This window comes from Thalassophryne amazonica, chromosome 9, assembly GCF_902500255.1.
Source record: "Thalassophryne amazonica chromosome 9, fThaAma1.1, whole genome shotgun sequence".
Lineage (NCBI taxonomy): Eukaryota > Metazoa > Chordata > Actinopteri > Batrachoidiformes > Batrachoididae > Thalassophryne > Thalassophryne amazonica.
Genome location: NC_047111.1, coordinates 106734865 through 106753810, shown reverse-complemented (window position 1 = coordinate 106753810; position 18946 = coordinate 106734865). Strand labels below are relative to the sequence as shown.

At 39.5% G+C, this 18946-nt stretch overlaps 1 long non-coding RNA gene across 1 annotated transcript; it reads right to left on the bottom strand.

The window, feature by feature from the left end:
- Positions 1-207: 207 nt before the first annotated feature.
- On the bottom strand, positions 208-18946 carry LOC117516627. Its single transcript, XR_004562495.1, has 3 exons — positions 18935-18946; positions 4824-4827; positions 208-402 (listed from the first exon to the last, which is right to left on the bottom strand). It is a non-coding gene; the product is annotated as an uncharacterized LOC117516627 (long non-coding RNA).

Genomic DNA, 18946 nt, shown 5'->3' with positions numbered 1-18946 from the left:
AGATCAGTCCAGCTGATCTTATAGCTGACAAATTGATCAGCAAGTCAACTTAAAGTTCTTATACAGACAGACCAAAGATATGGCTTTGCATACGAAAGAACTTCTTCCATCAGCCTTGATACAGTGTCACATGGACTGTGCCAGTGCAGCCTGGTATTCTCCTGACCAGGCATGATCAACTGAGGTTGCAGATTATGCAGAACAAGATCATTGGCTTTCTCCTCTCTGCACAACCCCGGACCCACATAGGCCTAGCCGAATTTAGAATGGTCAGTATGTTGCCTGATGAGCTCAGAGTTCAACAATTAAAATTAAATCATATGTTTAATATAGTGAATAAACAAGCCCCAAATTACTTGGTCACTTCTTTTAAATTTACAGCTGCGCAGCACAAAATTAATACTTGGTGGAGTACCTTGTCTCTGGTCATTTCTCAGGTGAAGACCTGTGGGGCATCGTCCTTCAAGTACACTGGAGCTAAACTATTTAATGATCCTTCTTGTCAAATTAGAGTTTTTGAATCGAAGCCTCTTTTCAAAAGCAGTTTTTTTTCCAAGAATTGGCTCAATAAGAGAACAATCAATTTATTTATTTTTGAAAAAAAATATAAAATATTATATATTTTTATTTTATTAACTGTTATGAGTTTTATGTATGTATGTCTGCATGTGAGTATTTTGTTGGACCACAATGGAAACAAGCATTTTTTTTATTATTATTATTATTTTGCTTTTTTGTTTTACCCTGTATTTTATTTATGTATGTGTTAATGCAACTCCAATTCCAATGAAGTTGGGACGTTATGTGAAATGTAAATAAAAACAGAATACAATGATTTGCAAATCCTCTTCAACCTAGATTCAATTCAATACACCACAAAGACAAGATATTTAATATTTAATGTTCAAACTGATAGGCTTTTTTGTTTTTGTGCAAATATTTGCTTATTTTGAAATGGATGCCTGCAACACATTTCAAAAAAAGTTGGGACGGGGCAACAAAAGACTGGAAAAGTTGATGAATGCTTAAAGAACACCTAACTGGAAACAGGTGAGTGTCATGATTGGGTATAAAAGGAGCATCCCCAAAAGGCTCAGCTGTTCACAAGCAAAGATGGGGTGAGGATCACAACTTTGTGAACAACTGAGTGAAAAAATAGTCAAACAGTTTAAGACTATTTCAATTTAAGACTATCTCAATGTTCAACTGCAAGGAATTTAGGGATTCCATCATCTACAGTCCATAATATAATCAGTAGATTCAGAGAATCTGGAGAACTTTCTACATGTAAGCGGAAAGGCCGAAAACCAACACTGGATGCCCATGACCTTCGATCCCTCAGGCGGCACTGCATTACAAACCGACATCATTGTGTAAAGGATCTTACCGCATGGGCTCAGGAACACTTCAGAAAACCATTGTCAGTTAACACAGTTCGTCGCTACATCTACAAGTGCAAGTTAAAACTCTACCATGCAAAGTGAAAGCCATACATCAACAACATCCTGAAATGCTGCCGCCTTCTCTGGGATACCTGGAATTTTGGTATTCATCCGATACCAAGTAAATACAGGCCCTGTATCGCTGATATTGATACTGATACTTTTTCATATTTAAGCTTCATAGATCCAAAGGATCCAAAAGACCTAGGATAGAATTTCACCAAACATTGTGCGTGACAACAAAATACTTTATTATCACAATCAACATTTTTGTTTAAAAAATATCACTCAACACAACTTAAAACAAAATCTCCTGAGGTAGAGGAGAGCGCTGAGTGGGCGGGCCAGGCTTAGCCTACCTGCATGGCTGTTGGCTGGCGCCGCTGAGCCACGTGATGGTGCAACAACAAAAGACCAGAGGGGGGAGGGTGCGCTGCTCCGTGTTGTGTGACACAGCGCAGTGCTGCTCTTACAGACAGAGAGTAGACTTTGATGAATCTGCATGCACAGCAGTCAGTGCGTGCGGGAGATTAAAAAAAAGCTTGAGTATCGATCTTTTTACACGAGGATCGTTCAGTATCAATACCAGCGTTGGTATCGATATTATAGATATTAGGATCGATCTGCCCACCTCTAGTAAGCTGTCATTCCAGGCACATGCAATAAATATTTGAGTGTTGCCATCTAGAATAAATAAATTTAGTTGTTTATTGAACATTACTTGCTAACATGAGCTCATTTGTGCACATTTGTTTCCACACTGCCAACACTTCTCCTCTTGTTGCAACTCTTTTGTCTCGAATGCATACGCAGTACACTGTGAGCTAGGACAAAAGAGGCTAACATTTCAGACACATACATCAAAAATTTGTGAGTTGCAACATTACCCCCAGAATCAGTAAATGTAGTTGGTGTCAAACATTACTCGGCTAATTTTAGCATTATCTGATTTGTATCCACCTATGATTTTTGTGGCACTCAAGTGTCTTTCCTTCTTTCACTAAACCCTTCTCCCATCCCATCTAATCATTATTTTCTTACTTATCCACAGGGCTCTCACATTTCATTAAAGGTTGGGGTGAGGTTACATATTTTGTTACGGAGCCGCTCAAAACCTGTTAGCAGGAGTTCCTCGACTCAACCAATTCTCCCATTTATTTTTGCTACTTAAAAAAAAAGTTAAATTTTACATTTTGTTGATAACTGACCGGCACAAATTCAATCAATCAATCAATCAACTTTTTTCTTGTATAGCGCCAAATCACAACAAACAGTTGCCCCAAGGCGCTCCACATTGCAAGGCAAGGCCATACAATAATTATGAAACACAGTCTACGTCTAAAGCAACATAACCAAGGGATGGTCCAGGGTCACCCGATCCAGCCCTAACTATAAGCCTTAGCGAAAAGGAAAGTTTTAAGCCTAATCTTAAAAGTAGAGAGGGTATCTGTCTCCCTGATCTGAATTGGGAGCTGGTTCCACAGGAGAGGAGCCTGAAAGCTGAAGGCTCTGCCTCCCATTCTACTCTTACAAACCCTAGGAACTACAAGTAAGCCCGCAGTCTGAGAGCGAAGAGCTCTAATGGGGTAATATGGTACTACGAGGTCCCTAAGATAAGATGGGACCTGATTATTCAAAACCTTATAAGTAAGAAGAAGAATTTTAAATTCTATTCTAGCATTAACAGGAAGCCAATGAAGGGAGGCCAACACGGGTGAGATATGCTCTCTCCTGCTAGTCCCCGTCAGTACTCTAGCTGCAGCATTCTGAACCAACTGAAGGCTTTTTAGGGAACTTTTAGGACAACCTGATAATAATGAATTACAATAGTCCAGCCTAGAGGAAATAAATGCATGAATTAGTTTTTCAGCATCACTCTGAGACAAGACCTTTCTGATTTTAGAGATATTGCGTAAATGCAAAAAGGCAGTCCTACATATTTGTTTAATATGCGCTTTGAATGACATATCCTGATCAAAAATAACTCCAAGATTTCTCACAGTATTACTAGAGATCAGGGAAATGCCATCCAGAGTAACGATCTGGTTAGACACCATGCTTCTAAGATTTGTGGGGCCAAGTACAATAACTTCAGTTTTATCTGAGTTTAAAAGCAGGAAATTAGAGGTCATCCATGTCTTTATGTCTGTAAGACAATCCTGCAGTTTAGCTAATTGGTGCGTATCCTCTGGCTTCATGGATAGATAAAGCTGGGTATCATCTGCGTAACAATGAAAATTTAAGCAATACCGTCTAATAAATTAAAGATGTAGTTGTTTTAAAAGAAATTCAAACAACTGGTAAATCTGATAAAAGACAGACAAATTCAGCCAAATAAAACAGTTTTTCTAAACAGTAGGTTGTGCTTGTCAGGAGGAATTCTGTCCTTCCAAATGTCCTGGCAAATCGTCGTATCTTAAAACTCAAGAACTATAAAAGTCTCAAAGTTTAAATTTTTATACATTTGTGACCGCAGGACCTTTGTGGCTGGGATGGCGGTGGGATCAAACCCCAGATGGCTCACACTAAAGACCATTCCTCTACCAGGTCAGCCAAAGAGGAATTCCCCGTTAGCCAAGCTAGCAGGAACGTCTTTTCAATCAGGACCCGGGACCTTCATCCCGCTACACATTGATACTGGGAGGTCAAAGCTCTGCGTGCCATAAAAATCTGACATTTATCTGACAAATTCTGACATTTATAAATGCCTTTTTTAAAACTGAATTTGTCTTTCAAGTAGGAAATCTTCTTGCTTGCCTCTACTGGTGGTTGGCTCTCACTGCGGTATTGTATCACTTCCTGTTCCGGAGCACAGCGGTGTTTTTCTGTATCTGTTAGCTGTTTAATCTGCGCAGTTAGATTGATCTAGTTATCTAGATTACGATTTGTTTCCCAGTGTAATCTTTATGTGCCTTAACTAATGCACTCATTCTGCTGAATCACCTCTAAATTATTTACACATATTCACTTTGCGTGTTTTAGGAATCCGCTAGCTTAGCGTAGCTACTAGCTCTTAGCCGATTTAGCATGGCGGCTTCTCCTGTCTCTCCCGCACTTTTCTGCTCTGGGTGTGAAATGTTTAGTTATTCCTCGGCCTCCTTTAGCAGTAATGGTACTTGTAATAAGTGTAGCTTATTCGTAGCTTTGGAGGCCAGGCTGGGTGAATTGGAGACTCGGCTCCGCACCGTGGAAAATTCTACAGCTAGCCAGGCCCCTGTAGTCGGTGCGGACCAAGGTAGCTTAGCCGCCGTTAGTTCCCCCCTGGCAGATCCCGAGCAGCCGGGAAAGCAGGCTGACTGGGTGACTGTGAGGAGGAAGCGTAGCCCTAAACAGAAGCCCTGTGTACACCGCCAAACCCGTTCACATTTCTAACCGTTTTACCCCACTCGACGACACACCCGCCGAGGATCAAACTCTGGTTATTGGCGACTCTGTTTGAGAAATGTGAAGTTAGCGACACCAGCAACCATAGTCAATTGTCTTCCGGGGGCCAGAGCAGGCGACATTGAAGGAAATTTGAAACTGCTGGTTAAGGCTAAGCGTAAATTTGGTAAGATTGTAATTCACGTCGGCAGTAATGACACCCGGTTACGCCAATCGGAGGTCACTAAAATTAACATTAAATCGGTGTGTAACTTTGCAAAAACAATGTCGGACTCTGTAGTTTTCTCTGGGCCCCTCCCCAATCAGACCGGGAGTGACATGTTTAGCCGCATGTTCTCCTTGAATTGCTGGCTGTCTGAGTGGTGTCCAAAAAATGAGGTGGGCTTCATAGATAATTGGCAAAGCTTCTGGGGAAAACCTGGTCTTGTTAGGAGAGACGGCATCCATCCCACTTTGGATGGAGCAGCTCTCATTTCTAGAAATCTGGCTAATTTTCTTAAATCCTCCAAACCGTGACTATCCAGGGTTGGGACCAGGAAGCAGAGTTGTAGTCTTACACACCTCTCTGCAGCTTCTCTCCCCCTGCCATCCCCTCATTACCCCATCCCCGTAGAGACGGTGCCTGCTCCCAGACTACCAATAACCAGCAAAAAATCTATTTAAGCATAAAAATTCAAAAAGAAAAAATAATATAGCACCTTCAACTGCACCACAGACTAAAACAGTTAAATGTGGTCTATTAAACATTAGGTCTCTCTCTTCTAAGTCCCTGTTGGTAAATTATATAATAATTGATCAACATATTGATTTATTCTGCCTAACAGAAACCTGGTTACAGCAGGATGAATATGTTAGTTTAAATGAGTCAACACCCCGAGTCACACTAACTGTCAGAATGCTCGTAGCACGGGCCGGGGCGGTGGATTAGCAGCAATCTTCCATTCCAGCTTATTAATTAATCAAAAACCCAGACAGAGCTTTAATTCATTTGAAAGCTTGTCTCTTAGTCTTGTCCATCCAAATTGGAAGTCCCAAAAACCAGTTTTATTTGTTATTATCTATCGTCCACCTGGTCGTTACTGTGAGTTTCTCTGTGAATTTTCAGACCTTTTGTCTGACTTAGTGCTTAGCTCAGATAAGATAATTATAGTGGGCGATTTTAACATCCACACAGATGCTGAGAATGACAGCCTCAACACTGCATTTAATCTATTATTAGACTCTATTGGCTTTGCTCAAAAGTAAATGAGTCCACCCACCACTTTAATCATATCTTAGATCTTGTTCTGACTTATGGTATGGAAATAGAAGACTTAACAGTATTCCCTGAAAACTCCCTTCTGTCTGATCATTTTTTAATAACATTTACATTTACTCTGATGGACTACCCAGCAGTAGGGAATAAGTTTCATTACACTAGAAGTCTTTCAGAAAGCGCTGTAACTAGGTTTAAGGATATGATTCCTTCTTTATGTTCTCTAATGCCATATAACAACACAGTGCAGAGTAGCTACCTAAACTCTGTAAGGGAGATAGAGTATCTCGTCAATAGTTTTACATCCTCATTGAAGACAACTTTGGATGCTGTAGCTCCTCTGAAAAAGAGAGCTTTAAATCAGAAGTGTCTGACTCCATGGTATAACTCTCAAACTCGTAGCTTAAAGCAGATAACCCGTAAGTTGGAGAGGAAATGGCGTCTCACTAATTTAGAAGATCTTCACTTAGCCTGGAAAAAGAGTCTGTTGCTCTATAAAAAAGCCCTCCGTAAAGCTAGGACATCTTTCTACTCATCACTAATTGAAGAAAATAAGAACAACCCCAGGTTTCTTTCAGCACTGTAGCCAGGCTGACAAAGAGTCAGAGCTCTATTGAGCTGAGTATTCCATTATCTTAACTAGTAATGAGTTCATGACTTTCTTTGCTAACAAATTTTAACTATTAGAGAAAAAATTACTCATAACCATCCCAAAGACGTATCGTTATCTTTGGCTGCTTTCAGTGATGCCGGTATTTGGTTAGACTCTTTCTCTCCGATTGTTCTGTCTGAGTTATTTTCATTAGTTACTTCATCCAAACCATCAACTGTTTATTAGACCCCATTCCTACCAGGCTGCTCAAGGAAGCCCTACCATTATTTAATGCTTCGATCTTAAATATGATCAATCTATCTTTGTTAGTTGGCTATGTACCACAGGCTTTTAAGGTGGCAGTAATTAAACCATTACTTAAAAGCCATCACTTGACCCAGCTATCTTAGGTAATTATAGGCCAATCTCCAACCTTCCTTTTCTCTCAAAATTCTTGAAAGAGTAGTTGTAAAACAGCTAACTGATCATCTGCAGAGGAATGGTCTATTTGAAGAGTTTCAGTCAGGTTTTAGAATTCATCATAGTACAGAAACAGCATTAGTGAAGGTTACAAATGATCTTCTTATGGCCTCGGACAGTGGACTCATCTCTGTGCTTGTTCTGTTAGACCTCAGTGCTGCTTTTGATACTGTTGACCATAAAATTTTATTACAGAGATTAGAGCATGCCATAGGTATTAAAGGCACTGCGCTGCGGTGGTTTGAATCATATTTGTCTAATAGATTACAATTTGTTCATGTAAATGGGGAATCTTCTTCACAGACTAAAGTTAATTATGGAGTTCCACAAGGTTCTGTGCTAGGACCAATTTTATTCACTTTATATATGCTTCCCTTAGGCAGTATTATTAGACGGTATTGCTTAAATTTTCATTGTTACGCAGATGATACCCAGCTTTATCTATCCATGAAGCCAGAGGACACACACCAATTAGCTAAACTGCAGGATTGTCTTACAGACATAAAGACATGGATGACCTCTAATTTCCTGCTTTTAAACTCAGATAAAACTGAAGTTATTGTTCTTGGCCCCACAAATCTTAGAAACATGGTGTCTAACCAGATCCTTACTCTGGATGGCATTACCCTGACCTCTAGTAATACTGTGAGAAATCTTGGAGTCATTTTTGATCAGGATATGTCATTCAAAGCGCATATTAAACAAATATGTAGGACTGCTTTTTTGCATTTACGCAATATCTCTAAAATCAGAAAGGTCTTGTCTCAGAGTGATGCTGAAAAACTAATTCATGCATTTATTTCCTCTAGGCTGGACTATTGTATTCATTATTATCAGGTTGTCCTAAAAGTTCCCTAAAAGCCTTCAGTTAATTCAAAATGCTGCAGCTAGAGTGCTGACGGGGACTAGAAGGAGAGAGCATATCTCACCCATATTGGCCTCTCTTCATTGGCTTCCTGTTAATTCTAGAACCATCTTATCTTAGGGACCTCATAGTACCATATCACCCCAATAGAGTGCTTCGCTCTCAAACTGCAGGCTTACTTGTAGTTCCTAGGGTTTGTAAGAGTAGAATGGGAGACAGAGCCTTCAGCTTTCAGGCTCCTCTCCTGTGGAACCAGCTCCCAATTCAGATCAGGGAGACAGACACCCTCTCTACTTTTAAGATTAGGCTTAAAACTTTCCTTTTTGCTAAAGCTTATAGTTAGGGCTGGATCAGGTGACCCTGAACCATCCCTTAGTTATGCTGCTATAGACGTAGACTGCTGGGGGGTTCCCATGATGCACTGTTTCTTTCTCTTTTTGCTCTGTATGCACCACTCTGCATTTAATCATTAGTGATCGATCTCTGCTCCCCTCCACAGCATGTCTTTTTCCTGGTTCTCTCCCTCAGCCCCAACCAGTCCCAGCAGAAGACTGCCCCTCCCTGAGCCTGGTTCTGCTGGAGGTTTCTTCCTGTTAAAAGGGAGTTTTTTCCTTCCCCCTGTAGCCAAGTGCTTGCTCACAGGGGGTCGTTTTGACCGTTGGGGTTTTACATCATTATGTATGGCCTTGCCTTACAATATAAAGCGCCTTGGGGCAACTGTTTGTTGTGATTTGGCGCTATATAAAAAAAAAAAATTGAATTGATTGATTGAAATTTACTAGAAACCCTGAAATGCTCACATCACCCGCTAGATGGTGACAAAAGCTGCTCAGATGTGCTGCAAGGTCACGACTTTATTCTTTTGAAATGTTAACATTTAGAATAGAATACAATACAATAGAATAATTCTTTATTGTCCACCGATGTGGAAAATTGTCTTTGGCTCACCAGCACAAAAAAAGACAACACTAAAATGCAAACATTGTCATACAAACACATGAATAAAACAAAGATAAGCTACATAAAATACATAGAAGTAAAGGAAGAAGTAGAATAAGACCTAGTAAGATAAATAAAATGTAAAATAAGATATAATAAAATCAAATAAAACAGAAGTAAAGCAGTTCAGGTTTTTTTGGGGGGGGTATAAATAAGATGGGCTGACAGACAAATATCAACGTACAGTTGTGTCCCTTGACCTTATGTGCAACCTACTTGTATTTATAAATTACAAAAACACAAATGAATGAAAAATAAAACTGACCCCAAATTAGCCCACTGAACAGCAGTGCTTAGCACCCATACTGTACACATACTGTATGTTCATGCATATAATTTTAAACAATACTGAGTGATTGCAGAACTTGCCGTGATCATTAAACCGCTGAACAAAGCATGAAGGCATAAACAGGAAATCAAGACCAAAACAATCAGAACTTGAACCCCTGTGATAGGACCTCAGCAACGGGTAAAGGCCAAAGGGACAGACACATGTCACATTTACTTTCAACAGATGGGGATGCACAAGTTGTATGCCTGGATGGCTGCATCCAGGTTCCATAGGAGAGTGGATGTGTGGATGCACAGCACAAGCGCATGCACCCAGATTTGATTTGATTTTATCAAAGCATATTTATGCTGAAATTGCTGCAAGAATTGCTTTGGATAATTGCTCGAAAACAAAGAATTAAAAAAAAACATGACAGAAAGATGGTGATACAGGCAGGTAAGTGGCTACTGGCTAGGTTAGCGTGACTAAATGTCCTGTTTTTCCAGGACATGTCCTGTTTTCATGGCCTGTCCTGGCCATCAATTTTCAATTTCAATTTATTTAATTTATATAGCGCCAAATCACAACAAAGCTGCCTCAAGGCGCTTCACACAAGTAAAGTCTAACCTTACCCACCCCCAGAGCAAGCACACAGGTGACAGTGGTAAGAAAAAACTCCCTCTGATGATTTCAAATCAAAATCAAATCAAATCAATTTTATTTATATAGCACCAAATCACAACAAACAGTTGCCCCAAGGCGCTTATATTGTAAGGCAAAGCCATACAATAATTACGGAAAAACCCCAACGGTCAAAACGACCCCCTGTGAGCAAGCACTTGGCGACAGTGGGAAGGAAAAACTCCCTTTTAACAGGAAGAAACCTCCAGCAGAACCAGACTCAGGGAGGGGCAGTCGTCTGCTGGGACTGGTAGGGGCTGAGGGAGAGAACCAGGAAAAAGACATGCTGTGGAGGGGAGCAGAGATCAATCACTAATGATTAAATGCAGAGTGGTGCATATAGAGCAAAAAGAGAAAGAAACACTCAGTGCACATGGGAACCCCCCAGCAGTCTAAGTCTATAGCAGCATAACTAAGGGATGGTTCAGGGTCACTGATCCAGGCCCTAACTATAAGCTTTAGCAAAAAGGAAAGTTTTAAGCCTAATCTTAAAAGTAGAGAGGGTGTCTGTCTCCCTGATCTGAATTGGGAGCTGGTTCCACAGGAGAGGAGCCTGAAAGCTGAAGGCTCTGCCTCCCATTCTACTAGAGGTCAGGGTAATGCCATCCAGAGTAAGGATCTGGTTAGACACCATGTTTAGATTTGTGGGGCCAAGTACAATAACTTCAGTTTTATCTGAGTTTAAAAGCAGGAAATTAGAGGTCATCCATGTCTTTATGTCTGTAAGACAATCCTGCAGTTTACCTAATTGGTGTGTGTCCTCTGGCTTCATGGATAGATAAAGCTGGGTATCATCTGCATAACAATGAAAATTTACTCTTCAAATAGACCATTCCTCTGCAGATGATCCGTTAGCTGTTTTACAACTACCCTTTCAAGAATTTTTGAGAGAAAAGGAAGGTTGGAGATTGGCCTATAATTAGCTAAGATAGCTGGGTCAAGTGATGGCTTTTTAAGTAATGGTTTAATTACTGCCACCTTAAAAGCCTGTGGTACATAGCCAACTAATAAAGATAGATTGATCATATTTAAGATTGAAGCATTAATTAATGGTAGGGCTTCCTTGAGCAGCTCTGGTAGGAATGGGGTCTAATAGACATGTTGATGGTTTGGAGGAAGTAACTAATGAAAATAACTCAGACAGAACAATCGGAGAGAAAGAGTCTAACCAAATACCGGCATCACTGAAAGCAGCCAAAGATAACGATACGTCTTGGGATGGTTATGAGTAATTTTTTCTCTAATAGTTAAATTTTATTAGCAAAGAAAGTCATGAAGTCATTACTAGTTAAAGTTAAAGGAATACTCGGCTCAATAGAGCTCTGACTCTTTGTCAGCCTGGCTACAGTGCTGAAAAGAAACCTGGGGTTGTTCTTATTTTCTTCAAAATAAGTAGTAGTAAGATGTCCTAGCTTTACAGATGGCTTTTTTTATAGAGCAACAGACTCTTTTTCCAGGCTAAGTGAAGATCTTCTAAATTAGTGAGACGCCATTTCCTCTCCAACTTACGGGTTATCTGCTTTAAGCTGCGAGTTTGTGAGTTATACCACGGAGTCAGGCACTTCTGATTTAAGGCTCTCTTTTTCAGAGGAGCTACAGCATCCAAAGTTGTCTTCAATGAGGATGTAAAACTCATTGCCACCCCCTGCCCAGGAGAGAGGATGGAGACAAGCGAGCAGTTATAATTGAGGTTGTCAAGAGAAAACATAAAATGGCATTGTTAAAACAGGGATGGAAACTTAAAGGAACAAACGTATTCATCAATGAACATCTGACCAAAAGAAACGCAGACATCGCCAGGAAAGCTCGTTTCTTAAAAAAGATTCAACAGACATGGACATCCAACTGCAAAACATTTATCAAATTGAATGGAACACCAGAACAAGCGAAAGTTATGGTAATCAGGAATATCGAGGATCCGGAGAAATACGACCAATAAGGTATGAGGACACAAACACATCACAACACCATGACACAGACCAGAGGAACCTATTCATCTACTACCTATTCATCTACATCTGGAGACAAGAAGGATATAACTCAAAGGATTGCTGATCATGGAAAGTAGAACTGAGAACATTTAAATACACAGACCACAATGTACTGGACTTGGAGCACGATATAGACCCGGACAATAATTTCTTCTCAAATATCAATGACAGTTGTTGCTATTATACAGATGAACAGTTTAATCGGATCATTAAAACGGATAACAAATTTTCAATAATCCATTTCAACAGCAGAAGTCTATATGCAAACTTTAACAACATTAAAGAATATTTAAGTCAATTTAAAAAAATATTTAACATAATTGCTATATCAGAAACATGGATCAATGAAGATAAAGGAATGGATTTTGAACTGGATGGATATGAATTTAATTGTGTAAACAGAAAGAATAAGAGTGGAGGAGGAGTGGCTGTGTATGTGGATAAGAACATGGATTATAAAATAGTAGACAATATGACAACTATGATTGATAACTTATTAGAATGTATAACTATTGAAATATGTGAAGAAAAAAGCAAAAATGTATTAGTCAGCTGTATATATAGAGCACCAGGATCTAGTATTGAAACATTCACTGACTGTATGGGAAAAATGTTCTCAAAAACTAATCAAAAAACTGTGTTCATTTGTGGTGACTTAAATATTGATCTGCTCAATCCAAATAAGCATAAAATAACAGATGAATTTATCAATATAATGTACAGTATGAGTTTATATCCAAAAATCACCAGGCCAAGCAGAATTACATCCCATAGTGCTACCTTAATTGATAATATATTCACCAATGATATTGAGAATAACACTGTGAGTGGATTATTAATCAATGACATTAGTGATCATCTACCAGTTTCATCATTTATAATGGAAACACATCGGCGGAAATTAGCCAGAGAGAAAATAAAATACAGGCGAGTGCGGACAGAGGAAATCATAGAACACACTAAAGAAGGATTTACAGGAGCAAAACTGGGAAAAGGTATACAAGTGAAAGTGATGTTGATATGCATATGAAACTTTTTTACAAATATTTACATCATTATATGATAAAAACTGTCCAATTAAACAAGACTACAGAAAACAAAAAATCCAAGCTCGACCATGGATGACGAAAGGGTTACGAAATGCATGTAACAAGAAAAATAGGCTTTTGATACAATCAATCATGATATATTAATCAGTAAACTTGAACAGTATGGGATTAGGGGGTTGGTGTTGCACTGGGTGAGAAGCTACTTAAGTAACAGAAAACAGTTTGTGAAGTTGGGGGAATATACATCATCATGCTTGGACAATGCTTGTGGCGTCCCACAGGGTTCAGTATTGGGTCCAAAACTGTTTCTAATTTATATAAATGATATTGTCAATGTTTCCAAAATATTAAAATTAGTATTATTTGCAGATGACACAAGCATTTTTTGTTCAGGGGGGATTTGCAAGAGTTACCGAGGAGGATCAGTATAGAAATGGGAAAATTGAAAATATGGTTTGACAGAAACAAATCATCATTAAACTTAAGTAAAACAAAATACATGTTATTTGGCTATTGTAATACAGACATACAGGTTCAGTTACAAGTCGAGGGGGTAGATATTGAAAGGGTACATGAAAATAAGTTTCTGGGGGTGATAATAGATGATAAGATAAACTGGAAGACATATAAAACATATACAAAGTAAACTGTCAAGAAGCATTTCAGTTCTAAACAAAGCGAAACATATTCTGGACCACAACTCACTCCGCATTCTTTACTGCTCACTGGTTTTACCATATTTACAGTACTGTGCAGAGGTATGGGGTAATACTTATAAAGGTACAACACAATCACTATCAGTAATGCAGAAAAGAGCTATAAGAATTATTCATAATACTGGCTATAGAGATCATACAAATCCACTATTTTTACAATCCAAATTCTTAAAATTCACAGACTTGGTTCATTTTCAAACAGTACAAATCGTGTATAAAGCAATAAACAATTTACTTCCAGCAAATATTAAAAATATGTTTTTTAACAGATCAGGGGATTGCAGTCTGAGGGGGAAATTTAATTTAAAGCATCAGTGGGCACGAACAACATTAAAAGGTTTCTGTATTTCTGTCTGTGGGGTGAGGATGTGGAACAGATTGGGAGTGGGGCTCAAAGCAATGTCCAAGCATGAACCTGTTCAAACAGCGGTACAAAAATATGTTTTTTTTCTAGGTATAGGGAGGAGGAAGGGTAATGAGGGTTAGGGTGTTTTTGTTTTTTGCTTCGGCTTGTAAATATATAGTATTTTGTATGTAAGTAGGTATGTGTAGGTGTATATTTGTTTGTGTATATATGTGTGTATATGTGTATATATATATATGTGTGTATATGTGTATATATATGTGTATGTATATATGTATATGTGTGTGTATATGTGTGTATATATGTATATATATGTGTATGTATGTTGATATATATATATATATATATATATATATATATATATATATATATATATATATATATATATATATATATATATATATATATATATATATATATATATATATATATAGATAATATATATATATATATATATATATATATATATATATATATATATTGATATCGGTTTAGGTGTGTAGGAATCTATGTCTATATGTGGCAAAGGGTATTACTGGTTGTGGGGAAGAAGGGGTAGGGATAAATAAGCTGATGCTTCACCCTACCCCTTTTCGGACATGTTGGGTACACAGTAGGAACTTTTTTGTTGTTGTCTTTACTGATCTATCTTGTAATTGTTGTTGTATCAATGTTCGAAATAAACAGTTTTCATTCATTCATTGACAAGATAATCTATCACACTTACAGAGTTTAGGTAGCTACTCTGCCCTGTGTTGGTATATGGCATTGGAGAACATAAAGAAGGAATCATATCCTTAAACCTAGTTACAGCGCTTTCTGAAAGACTTCTACTGTAATGAAACTTATTCCCCACTGCTGGGTAGTCCATCAGAGTAAATGTAAATGTTATTAAGAAATGATCAGACAGAAGAGTGTGACTCGGGGGTGTTGACTCATTTAAACTAACATATTCATCCTGCTGTAACCAGGTTTCTGTAAGGCAGAATAAATCAATATGTTGATCAATTATTATATCATTTACTAACAGGGACTTAGAAGAGAGAGACCTAATGTTTAATAGACCACATTTAACTGTTTTAGTCTGTGGTGCAGTTGAAGGTGCTATATTATTTTTTCTTTTTTGAATTTTTATGCTTAAATAGATTTTTACTGGTTATTGGTGGTCTGGGAGCAGGCACCGTCTCTACGGGGATGGGGTAATGAGGGGATGGCAGGGGGAGAGAAGCTGCAGAGAGGTGTGTAAGACTACAACTCTGCTTCCTGGTCCCAACCCTGGATCACGGTTTGGAGGATTTAAGAAAATTGGCCAGATTTCTAGAAATGAGAGCTGCTCCATCCAAAGTGGGATGGATGCCGTCTCTCCTAACAAGACCAGGTTTTCCCCAGAAGCTTTGCCAATTATCTATGAAGCCAACCTCATTTTTTGGACACCACTCAGACAGCCAGCAATTCAAGGAGAACATGCGGCTAAACATGTCACTCCATGTCACATGATTTGAGGAAGAAACCTCAAGCAGACCAGACTCAAAGGGGTGATGCTCTGCTTAGGCCATGCTACACACTTGAAAATACAAATGTACAGGACATTTTCTGTCCTGGGGTTTTTCAGACAGTGATGAAAAGTCCTGGTTTATCATGTTTTTCATCTTTGAGCATCTTTGAGTAAACTTCGAGTATCATTTGAGTATCTCATTGCTGGGCTGAGTGTCCTGGTTTTTGTGTGAACAAAATGTGGTCACTCTAGGCTAGGTTACTTCAGTAGATTCCTTGGCTAAGGTTATAAAAATAATTGACTAGCTGACCCTGTACTATCACTTGCATTGCTAGGGGCCGTCAGCTTGACATTTTGTCCATGTGGTGCATTTCTCTGTGCGTGATCCAGTGTGTTGAGGACCCTAGAACCTGAAGCAGGCCAGTGACACACCCATGTTTCACCTGGCTGTGACAGGAATATGAATATTTTAGAGATGTGAGGCTTGACTAGTTGTCTACATCTATGGTTGACATCCAGGGCCCAAGGCGGTTCCATGGTATCGCAGATGCGGCAAAGCGCAGTACCAGTACATACTCACAGATGTGATTTGACTAAACGACTCGCCAGAAACACAACACTCAAGCTGAAAGAGTTCAATACAAAGGTCACCAACAGGCAAGTATTCCAGCATATTATGAGTCGAACCAGGAAAAGAACGGTCTAGTCCAGACTAAACAAGTTCAAACCTGACCTGACACGAGCAACCTGCTTACTCCAAACACTCCCTTAATTCAGGGCATTCACATATGTAGAGCAGTGCATGAGAAGCAAACAAACACAAACTAGTGGGACCATGAAAAGTGCATGACAGTGTGAACAAAGGCAGGGCACGGCTTGCTTCCGAAAACAAACAAGGGAATACAGCCAGATGGATTTTCATTGGAGAGCTGCGTTAATGAGAGGAAGCAGGGGAGTGCTTCCCAGGGACTGCATTGTGATATCGTGGACTTTCTAACCTTCAAGAGCTTGATCGAGGGAAACCTCCAAGAGCGTGGGCCCTCATTCCTTCATGGTCAGAGATAGTAATCCCCACCTGGATACCTGGAAATCAGCTTTCGCCATCTGCCATCAGGCAGTTATATGAAAGGATGTCTGATAATGCTCTGGGATATATAGTGCATATGACTCAGTACCCACGCCGCTAAACTTAACATTCAGTTCCATGCCAACTTCACTTCATGTTCTTCCTGCTCTGTACCACAAATTCATGTAACCTAATAAGATTAAAAACAACTGTGTACTCCAGTCAAGAACCTATTGTTTCTAACAGATAAACAGCTTCACGGATTATGTGTGATGCTTTTTATAGAACCATGGTGATTGCATTTTTTTTTTTTTTTTTTTTTTTGCACAAGTCAATCATGATAAAAAAAAGCTTAAATGAAAAAAGTAAAAGAAAGTTCATTGGGGCAGAGCTGAAACTTCCCAGTCAGAAATGTGGACCAAAATTCACCTTTCTGACAAACATATCTATGTTGGCACATATAGTCAGTCCAATAAACATAAAACAGTGTGGAGAAAATAATTTATATACAGTGTTCCGGAGTGTTTTTTAGACTAAGAGGTTTTGTGCTCGATGTGTGCAACTGTGAACACTCAAAAGATAGAAGTACATCGACAGGCACTGATAGAATACGTCTGTCAGACTTTGAAGGACACAGTAATTCTTAAATATAACAAAATTCAGTCAGTCGTCAGATTTCAGAAACCACTAAGCCAGATGTCCCCTCCCTTGTCTGCTTCTGCCTCCATGTTTCTTCCCGTTTAAAGGGAATTATTTCTTCACCATGTGCTTGTTGTTGTAGAAATGTTACGCTCTGTTCGGCTCTTACTACAAAATGCGATGACATGATGGGTGTGTATAAGTAAGGTGTGTACTTTCTGTTTTACTATAGTTTTTATCTGTTTTATTATGCTGTTTTAATTGTAACTTATATTATGGGAAATGTGCAATATGCTGATAATTTTCTATAGGCATGCAAGCAGTGTACTGTTTGTTGTTGTATTTATTGATTTTTGTGCCAGAAATGTTTGCAGAGCACTTGAAGTCAAGACAAACTTCCCTTTGGGTACATAAAGTGTATCGTATCGTATCGTATCTAACGTATCGTATCGCATTGTATCGTAGGTAGCGTATAGTATTTCATGAGAAATCAGGTCGGATGTATGTGGTGGTGCCAGAACTCACTGCATCCACCACACTTCAGACTCAGCCTGGTTCTGGTTGGTAACCCCAAGGCAGATACTGGTCCATCCCCACCTCTCCAAAGTTACCATTTATCCATTTCATTCAGCTGATATGTGGGCATATGCCTTGGCTTTTTCCAGTTGCTGGGGTCCATAGCACTGAGGCACCTTCATGAAGAAGGCACATGGCTGTAGTGTCTGGAGATACCGTGCACAGTTGGGTCTCCCTAAGAAATGGTTTGTTTGACACAAAATCATTCCAGCCGTCACTGGTAACCTACAGGTCTCACCAACATACAGTACAAACTAGTAGCAACAGAACGATTTTGCAACAATAATGGCATCCCCAAACATTTCTGTTCACCTGATGTCTCTCAACACAGAGGCACAGGACCCAGAGACACAAATGTCAATTCCCAGACAAGTTTGATACCTTCACCCCTAACAGGTACACTTATATGCCCGAGTCCAGGAAGTACACTTGATCCAAGACAATTGCACATCCAGACTTTTAGACTCCTCACTTATCAAGTTTGGCAGTCCATCCATTGATTATGCAAAAATCACAGGAACATCCGTGAAGTCCCTATCTTGAAGGACTCAACAAAGGGTCCATGGGAGCATGGGAGCATGAGCACCCTAGTGAGTCTATTGTAAAAAAACAAAAATCTCTGTGGGGGTTTGTCATTACCACTGTTGCCAATATGGGCAGCACGGTGGCTTAGTGGTTAGCACTGTTGCCTTGCAGCAAGAAGGTCATGTGATTTCTTCCCACCTGTGGCCTTTCTCTGTGGAGTTGGCATGTTCTCCAGGTGTTTGCATGGGTTCCCTTTGAATGCTCCAGTTTCCTCCCACATCCAAAGACATGCAGGTTAAGTGGATTGGAAACTTTAAACTGTCCGCAGGGGTGCATGCGGGAGTGAATGTGTTTGTCTGTCTATGTGTGGCCCTGTGAGAGACTGGCGTTCTGTCCAGGGTGTACCCCGCTTCATGCCCTATTACTGCTGGGATAGGCTCCTACCCCCGTGACCCTTAATTGGAGTAGAGAACATGGATAGATGTCTGCTGCCAATGTGGTTGCTCATGGTGTGGGTTAGGTCTCCACCTTACTCCTGGATAACGCTATGTACTGA